Source organism: Eutrigla gurnardus, assembly GCF_963514095.1.
Source record: "Eutrigla gurnardus genome assembly, chromosome: 15".
In the NCBI taxonomy this organism is placed as follows: domain Eukaryota; kingdom Metazoa; phylum Chordata; class Actinopteri; order Perciformes; family Triglidae; genus Eutrigla; species Eutrigla gurnardus.
In genome coordinates this window covers 20,454,800-20,465,091 of record NC_139938.1, presented here as the reverse complement: position 1 = coordinate 20,465,091, position 10,292 = coordinate 20,454,800, and positions in this window count along the sequence as shown.

Below are 10,292 nucleotides of genomic sequence, written 5' to 3'. Positions count from 1 at the left end.
AGGAGGAGGAGGAGGAGGCTGGGGATTCTCCCAGCCTGCACCTCTTTCATCTTTCTCATTAAAGCGTGGAGCGGTGGGGGCCGTCAGGAATGAGCCCAAGGACACGGGGATCGGGGACTCGGGAGTCTGGAGCCTCACATCGGGTGGGGGGGGCAGCAGCCATGGCGAGCATGTCAAACCTTCACCTTAAACTTAACCCACCTTTCCCTGTGGGACCCCAGATAAAGACCTCTTATCAGTGCTCACCTCTCTCCCTGCCTGACTCTGGGGGGGCGAGGAGGGGGGGTGTTCTGCCTGAGTGGGTCTGAAATACACCAGCTTCCTATCAGACAGCGTTATGGCCTCCTCCGTCTGGGAGACGCTGATTAAGAGCGAGCTGATGAGAGGAAGTGGATCCCGATGGCGGGGAGGCGATTCTGATGGAAAAGTGAAATGTGTGGATGTTGTTAGTGAGTTTTCTGTTGTTTGGTACCAAAGTTGTTGCTGATAAAGTCTTTTAGTGTTTGAAGTTTAAAAAAAAAACTTTGACGCATAAACAAAAAGTTTAAAATAAATTGACCTTTTTCGGGGAAAACGTCATTAATGTTTCACGATAAATATGAAGCTAGCGGCGGTTTTATGAAGTTTAGCACAAAGACGGGATTATAATCTGCCTCCCAGAAAACATACACAGTATTTGTTGTGTTATGACGGATGCTTCTGCTCCAGAAACGGACTTAAAAGGTGATGTTGCGCTAATGGTTTCTCTCTGCTGCCCCCAGTGGCCGACCTCAGTCACTACAGTCTAAAGGGTTAAAATATCCGTTCTTTCACAGATAATGTTTGCTTGTTTATCGGCCTTCGCATATGAAGAACAACTGTTTGTGTATTTAAACTTCTTGGAACACAGACAGACTTTTCTTTTCTCAGAAGTTGGGTTTCCTTCGTGGGTTGAGATGAGTTTGTCCTCGGAGGTTCAGTTAAATATTTCAGCACACTGCTGCTATTCTTGACTTTGAGCGACGGTGTCCTCCTGCCCAAATGATTAAAACTGAAGGAGTATTCCCCTTAGATGGTTTGGATGGATCCACGTGGGTCTGGAGGGGTCTAAAGGCCCCTCATTGTGTACCAGACCAGACCAGACCGGCAGCCAAACAGATCGTTTTGCCAATTAGTAAACAGGAAGTGAAATAGACGTGTTTCATTTAGGGTAAAATACAACGTTTTGCCAAAATAAGGACCGTGAAGAAGACCTGTTCCCTGCTCAACCCCCCCCCCCCCTCGTTAGTAAATTGAGTCCCACGACAGCCGACTTCTTCTTCATCTCCTGGAAATTTGAACCGCGGTGCCAAATTAAATATGCATATTTAATAAGGGGGGGAACATGATAACATCCAGTCATTAAATGAGAGAGTGAGGGATGTGGGGGAGAGAGAGAGAGAGAGAGAGAGCTTCATGGCCTGCAGAGTGTGAAGGAAAAAAGAGAATTCATCTTTATTTTAACACAGCTCTTTGGGAGTAACCCTAGCAGGACCCCCCCTCCCTCCACTCTGTAGAGCTGATGATTACACACTTTCTGGCTTTGGGCTGGGGGTTTGGACTGCAGGTTTCCATAGCAACCACATGAAGCAGACTGTAAGGAATAGATTTGCTCGCCATCGGCTTCGACAGTTCTACCTTCTTCTCCTACCATCAAACAGCATGTTGGATGTGCTGCCATGTTTCTTCTTCTTCTTCTTCTTCTTCTTCTTCTTCTTCTTCCTTTTCTTCTTCTTCTCCTCCTCCGCCTCCTCTTCTTGTGCTTCTTCTTCTTCTTCTTCTTCTTCTTCCTCCTTTCTTCTTCTCCTCCTCCTCCTCCTCTTCTTGTGCTTCTTCTTCTTCTTCTTTCAGGATTTGAGAGTGTTTTGTTTGTGGTTTTATTATCTGAGCCTGGTTTGCTTCGAGCGTTCAGAAATGACATTTAAATATTCAGCTTATCTTTCCAGAAACAGCAACTCTGTTAATCTGAGTCATTCAGAGCTTCTTTGCTTTTATTTGAAGAAGGAAGTCACTCCCATTGTGAGTCCCATTCAGGGAGTTTAGAGAGCCTGAAAGCGACGGACTGGATCTGGGACTGTCCTGGGGTCAGCTGTCAGCCCCCAACAGCAAATGCATTATTTTCACATTATTAGTTATGTATTTATTATTAATATATTTTGTTGCATTTTAAAGAGGAAAGTGTTTTTTAAATGATAATCAATTGAGACACTTTGTTTTCTGTGTTTACAGTTTAAACATCCAGCTCTTTTTTTAATAATTGAAATGAATTTATTTAGGATAAATCACTTGAGATGTAAACATTATATAACATTATATATACAAACATTACAACCACTACGTTTGCCCCAATGTGAACAATTCCTTTCAGAAGATAAACATTAAAACTTTACCTGGATTATATATGATTATATATTATTATATTAGAGGTGTGTGTGTGAAGAACTTTGCAGGGAAATCGTCAAAATTTGGAGATTCGAGGTTTTTCCACAAATCGTCCTCGGAGCTATTAAAATTATATTTGATTTTCAGATAAAGTAATTTAAATATGGCAACAAGGATGAATCAATATCCCACAGCAACAATTAAAAAACACTACAGTCCTATTTATCCATATAAAGATATCCATATAACGTACACAATCATACACAACATGTCCTTGACCCACATATATATATATATATATATATATATATATATATTTGGACCCTCAGGGGCCAAAGTATGAACAATGAAGTGGGTCAATAGCCTCCCCCCCCCCCCAACACACACACACACACACACACATGGCCAGATGGCCAATTTAGTCCGAACCAAGAGAAAAAATGAATCAACACGTTTTGTCCTGCAGAATAAATGGCGTCCTGCAGCGTTTCAGGCGTTTCAGCACAGCAGTGTTTAATTGTCAACGCAACACTACAGCTGCTAGTTTTAAATGAAGCTTCAGATTCTCTCTCAAATATCATCAACGTGCAGATTCTTTCATTTAACACTGAGGTCGTAAACGTTTTCAGGCCAAGGACCCCCAAGGCCTGTAGAGACCCGGTGCAGGACCCCCAAGGCCTGTTGAAGATCTCAGATTACATTTAATGTACAGTATTCTGTACATTAAATGTACCTCACAAACTTCTGAAGGCTTTCTTCAAACGTTAGCGGTGACATCATTTCGAGGGAGGAGCCCGACTCAATGTAATAGACGTTTAAAAACTCATCCTGAGGCCGTTAAACCCCGCAAACTTCCCAGAACGGCAACACAGAGGTCACGACCCCAACAGGGTCATAGTGGTTACCTGTCATGAGGAGGGACCGGGTTGCTTCCCCGGTAAGAAGTTGCTTCTATACTAAGAGGCTGTTGGGCGTAGCACTCGTCTGGAAGGCTGAAATACTCAAATTGTTCACGCGCACAAGCTCCGCCCCTTTGTGACAGGTTTAAATATCGCCTCGTTGAAAAGCTTTTTCTTCCAAACATCCGATTTATTGCCTTTGTGTCCATCTTTTCAGCACAAACACAAGTTGCCTCCGCTGTCATTGTTGCTTTCACTGCAGCCATTGTTGCTGAGCGCTGGTCACTGCTGCTGTTTCCAGTTTCCCCGGGTTACCATTCCCCCCTTTTTAAATCATCATGATGCTTTATGTTGTTTCTACCCTGAGTTCCACCAGGTGGGAGGATGACTTGCGTGAACCTACATGTTACATGTTGATAATTGCATGTAGAGTTGAGGCTGGGATCACTGGAAGGCGTCCACATGGGGAAACTGGGGTTGGACAAACATGCGTTTTCAGCAAATCTAATGGAAAACGATCCGTTAGAATGTAATATTAACCTTTTCCTGAGGGCAGGTCAGGGACGGCCAGCAGGCTACCAAAACCATCGGGGGGGGGCAGATTTAATGGCAGCCTGGTCGGTATTTGCTGACTTTTCGGTATTGAACGTGGTCTAAAAAAGTTAGAACTACGAGCAAAAATGAGCAAATCTGACTAATAAACAATGAAATAAAAAAAAAAAGCTGGCAGCTACAAGAAAAGTTTCACAATAAAACAACACAAAACTGTGGTTTCACTTATAGAATAAAAGTTTCTTTCAGATAAAAACCCGTTTTTCGGGGCAGCTAGAACCCAGACATGAGTGGCGAATATTCCTCGTCAATCAGAGCTGTAAACATTCTGAATGGTCCGGCTTCTTCTTCTGAACCGATTTTCACAATAAAATGCTGTCAGAGAGAAGCGGAGGAAGAGATTTTAACTGTAACTGTAGGATGACGCGGCTGTGTGATGTGTTTTTAAATTTTAAATTTCTATTAGCTAAAATGTGTTAAACCTGCATATTTATTTTGTTCCCTCCTCTAACCAAAGTGGTGAAACCATGTAAATCCCTTCCCACTGGTCTGGAGGACTAGCATGATGTCACCTGGGTCCCACCTGGGTCCCACCTGGGTCCGACCTGAGATCTGTATCTGTGTTATCTGGAAAACGTACATATTGTGAGCGTTGCAGGTGTTGGAAGGCATTTTATTTCCTTTATCGTCTCACTCTTTTAAGTATTCCTTAAACGTGAGCTGTGATTATCAATGCTGACTGATCTCATATCGTGGGTCGGGGTCTCTCCGGTCTCCAGATAATAGACGGACTTGTTAATGTGATCAGAGACGGGTGGATGTGAAGTGTGCTGTCTGCTGCCCTCGACAAATTCTGATTCACTGTATTTTGGGGGAACAATTGGCCACCTGGGTCCCTTTGGACTGAACCCCCCCCTCTGTGTCCTCAACGAGACGCCCATGTGTCTGAGCTGAGGTGTGCCAGAGTGATTCATTAGTTCATTAAAGCATCTCGTGGCCATGGTAACAATCTTTCCAAGGGTGGGGGTTGGGGTTGGGGGGGTCATTCAATGTGGTAACATGACAGTCCCCTTCAGGGCAAACCTGTCACAGGATCTGAGCAATGGCAGTAGGTACAATCAGTTATACCCCCCCTCCCCCCCAAACATTGAGACGTCCCATAACCCATTTATACCTTAAACAAACACACACACACACACACACACACCTATAATGTAATCAGAAGATTCTGGGTCGTATAAGTAATGATTGTTGTCCTTTAAGCCTGGAGCCAGTAAACCTCACCTCTGCTAACGGAGCTTGTTGTCTGGTTTCGTACCGGATCGACCGTCTCTCTACTTCAGTCTATTAAGTTATGTTAGTTCAGTGGAAATGAAAAAAACACAATGCCACAATAAAAGTAAAGCCTATTTATATTCTTTTGGTTGAAACCTTAATAAACATTTTTCATATTCAAGTCGAAATAATAACGACGATGCTAATTCTCATTTTACATTTTTTTTTTTTAGTCAGTTGTGTTAATGCCAATAAATTCCTCACTTTTCCCATGAAATATGTCTTTTTTTATAAACATGTGTGCTGATTTGATGATATTTACAAATTTGGCCCTAAAACGCCGTCGCATCCATCTGTTGTTGACTTTACAAAATAAATATTACTAATTGTTTGTGAAACGCAAAGAAATGCACGAGAAGCTTTTCTGCAGAATAATGCACAACTCCAGTCTGTGGGTTGAATTTGATCTTCCCTCTTGTGTTCCTGTAGTTGTGTAATATATCGCTGATGAGGCTTCCACATCATCCCTCTCTGGTCTGGTCTAATCGCTGCAGCAGTCAGCGGTTCATGATGATATACCGTTAGCTGTAATCGAAGGTTCTCTTCTTCTGTCGCCGCCAAACGTTTGTCTTCCAGCGTGATGAAACTGTACGAGACGAGCTTTAAAATGCCGGATTTAGAAAAGGTGACCTCAGCGAAACACAGAAGAGCTGATAAAGGAACGTTTAATCAAAAGGCTCAGCTCGTTTGTAATGCGGTGAGAGTGATGAGGATGCAGGGAGGCGGACGGGTCAAACAGACTTTTTAAGAAAGTAAATTATCGACATGTTATCACATCAGTCGTTTAGAAACATGAATCACCGTCACTTGTCAACTACGTGGTTGTGGTTTTATTGCTTGATCCTAACTTCCTGTGAAGTTTATTTTGAAAAGACACCATGTGCAAAAGTGATGCTATGGGGGTTTAGAGCTATTTTCAGTTTGAATCTCTGCTTCAGCAGTAAACACAGTCTAGTTAACAGACAATAATCCATCCTTGTTAACATCGACGACTAATTCAAATTATGTTTCTCAAATGAGAAATGTGTCCTGAAGCCCCCCTGGTATTTTTTCTTTATGAATGGCACGCTTCCACCCCCCCTTTCCTCTGACAGAGTGGTTCAAACCACCGGCCCTTGTCTTTGTCTGGCATCCCTGTGGTGAAACACTCTGCCCCCCCAATCTGCCAGTGTGTGCGTGTGTGCGTGTGTGTGTGTGTGTGTGTGTGTGTCAGCCTCACTTCAGCCTGCAGAGACGTGGAGGATGATGATGAGGAGGAGGAGGAAATGAGAAGAGCCCCGGGGGCCCAACATTGAACATTGTCCAGGCTCTAGCCTTACAAAAGGTAATTATAAATAATCTTTTTTTTTTTATAAAATATATTCAATAAGCAAACATAAAAGAAATAAACCAGCTGTGGATATAAAGCCTCTATTTGAAGTCCTCTGATTTTCAAAACCATTTTAATGTAAATGAATTCATGCATCGTCCTCTTTGTTTACCCTTTTTATTTTTTATGTCATGGCTCTATGAATTGTGGGTAATTCCCTCAGGCAATGCGGACTTCCAGAAAAGTGTGTAAAATGTCTGCAGCAGAGCCTTCAAGTACTCAACCAAACCCTCACAGACTTTGCAGGAACACGTCTCAAAGTTTGTGAGTGTGGACGTTTGGGATCCAGGTCCCAGATTAAAGTCTCCAGCCACGTCTCACTTTTTAATTTTTATTTATTGTATTAATTTTATTTATTGTATTTATTTATTTCATTTTTTTTATTGTATTCATGTAATTATTTATTTTTATTTATTTATCTATTTATTGATTTGTATGATTTCATTTTTTTTATTTATTTAATTTCATGTTTTTTTATTGTATTCATGTATTTATTTATTTTATTTATTTATGTATTTAATTTGTATAATTTTTATTTTATTTATTTATTTTATTTCATTTATTTATTTGGAACGATATAAAAAATAGATGAAAATGCATAAACAAAAGGAAAACTATATACAGTATATGTAGCCCAGTGCAGTGTTTGCACCTTTCCCGGTCAGTCACCTGACTCACCTGTTTCCACTCTCCTCGTCAGCAGCCATGTTTGTGTTCCCTCCAGCCTTCTGCAGCAGCTGGACCTCGAACCGGTTCCCTCCGCCGGCCCGTAAGCGTATAAATCTAAAACGTCTTCCAGACATGTTTGAACTGTTCCTACCTGCCTTCATGACACACGTTGGAGTCGCACACTCACCTGCCTGACAGCTGCACTGCTGTTTTAACTGTAGAACCCCCTTTTAGATGATCTTCATACAGGTGCTCGAAATCCTTGAAAAAAACTTAAATTTTAATGATCTAAAGGGCTTGGATTTTGAAAGAAGTGCTTGAAATGTTTGTTCTTTGTGATGACATCTATGATAGAACAGAGAAAAGAAGATCTCCATATTTGAGGGACTGAAAACAGCATTTTCTGACATTTCTGCATGAAAAATGACTTTTGATGATGAACAGATGATGAAAATAGTTGGTGATTATATTTCTGTGGATCTGTTAGTGGAATTAGTTTTCCTTTCATTTGTGGTCCTTCTGTAAAAAGCTGTCTCCAAACATCATGTTGGTTGTTTAGAGGACAATAACATCTCATTTAATGTGATAATAATAAGTAGACTGAATACTGAGGATTGGATTGGATACATGGAGTTTACCACAGCTGGAAGGTGCTGGAAAAGCATGGAAATGCACCTTGAAATGCTTGGTAAGTGCTTGAATTTGACTTTGGAAAAGGTGTACGAACCCTGGTTGTAGTCGTGCAGGTTTGTCAGAGAAATGATGAAATACTCGGGTGATTAATGACAGATATATTTAGTTATAATCCTTAATAATGTCAGTGCAGGTTGCTGTATGAACCCCTGTGTTGTTTCTAATGACGGAGGTCGACCATGATGCCTTGCAGGGCGTTTGCATGACAGGCGTTTGTTCCTGCAGCTCGTCATGTAACGGCTTCCCGTCTGTCCTCCTGCTTCCTGCAGGGTTTAAAACTGATCTGCTGTCTTTGATGCACCGTTGATGACAGATTGCTGTCAGTCCTTTTATAAGGTTTGTAGCAAATCCATCATGTTTCCAGGAATGATGGACATATTTTCATGAATAGTATTAAAAAGAAATGTGTTGATTTCAGGAATAACATCTAAAGGATTATAACTTTAAATGAAGATCACAAAATACTAGATTATTAAATTCTTACTTATTTTTTATACAAGCAGAAATTAAGTGTTCCTCCTGGAGTCTCCTATAAAAGGTTTTAATCTGTGCATGTCATAAAGTCACATCAACTAAAGAAATGTATATTTTTTTGGACGTCCAGCGTCGACTTATCTCATCTCTCGGCTTTCAGGTGAATTTATCTTTTATGGAAATGTTTCTGTAGAAAGTTGATGGGAAAGTGAAGATCGTCTGACACCTGCCAACGTGAATGTGTTTTATTTAAATCTGATGATTAAATCCCCTCTCTCTCTCTCTCTCTCTCTCTCTCTCTCTCTCTCTCTCTCTCTCTCTCTCTCTCTTTCTCTCTCCCCAGACACACAACAGCACTCGAGATGGCTGGAATAAAGAAAGAAAAAAGAAAAAAAAAAGGTGAGGTAAAAGGAGATTTGAACAAAGAGGTGCAGCTGATTTTTTAAATACACTAGAAAAAGAAAGATTTGGCAGCAGGACCGTTTTTTTCTGCCTTTCTTCTCCGTTATGGGGGGGGGGGGGGATTTTCTGGCCACTTCAAAGACTTTTCTTCACAAGCTTCTTACGTTTCTTTCCACTCTTTTACATTCAACAGACTTTGTTTCCGAAGGCCGAACCTTCACGTCTGTGAGCCAAGAAATAAAGAGACACATATAGATTTTACAGCAATATCACAGCAACACGAGTCACCGCGATGATGTGTTGACTTTAGTGATTCAACATTTCAAACCACTGTTTTACCTCAGTTAATTAAGAATATTTACTTTCCTTGTTTGAAGATGTTAAATACAATCAAATGTCTCTACAAACGTGACATCACTTTAAGGTTATTTATAGTTTATTAAAAAGCTTATTCTACCATGTATATATTGTACTGTATAATACTGATGATGATACTGTACATTTTCCTTTTTATGATGCTTTATACGCTAAAATATTGTACTTTTTATACACTTATTTGACTTCAGTTGCTTGATTCTTTGCAGATGTAGATTCATACAAACATAAATCAATATTCAATTACACTATAAAAGATTAAGTTACATTCACCAATGACGTACACATTACATATATAATCATAACCCAGCAATGTACTTTATGTGAATCTGAATGATATTCTGCATAATGAGCACTTATTTATCTATTTTAAGTATATTTTGATATTAATATGCATTTTACTTGAATCCAGTGGTTTTCTTTTACTAAAGTAAGTAAAATGTGTTGTTACCACTTCTACCACATGTGTATGGTTAATCAACAGAAAAAAATATGTTTTCAAAAAGTTTAAGCATTCTTTTTAAAAACAGGAGGCTGAGAAATGGATCAGAAAACGAGGGTTTTAAGAGATGATTGACTTGATCTTCTGGTTTTCAACGTTTTACGATCGTTCACTGAAAACTGCCCGGTCAGAGTTGAGTTATGGGGGAGCGTCTGGTTTTGTGAGGCGCCCCCACCCTGCAGATGGGTGTGAGTTTGAGGGGCGTAGCATGAATTTCCGGCATGTTATGCCGCCCTGGCAGAGCCGCTCTCCTACTGTATGTGTGGCAGGTGAAGACCAGAAGAGGCTGGCTAGACCATCTGTCATGGATGCCGGTCCACGCCCTCGCTGGCTCCCGAACGGGGGGAACCCCAAAGAAGCAAAACAGAAATCAATTAAATAAGAATCAGACAGTAGATTCTTAACATCACTGCTTTACAACACCTGGACTCAGTAATATATGAACAAAGGAGTCGAACGTGTGGAGGGAAAGAAAAGAAAACACAGTTTTAAGGAGAAGCCTGGTTAGCATCACGTCTAATGAGCTAAAGGTAGATGGATTTCATATGAGAGATGTTTCCTTTCAGAGCGGAGAGAAGGAATCTGGCTCATATCCAAAGCAAATATCTCCTGATATCAGCTG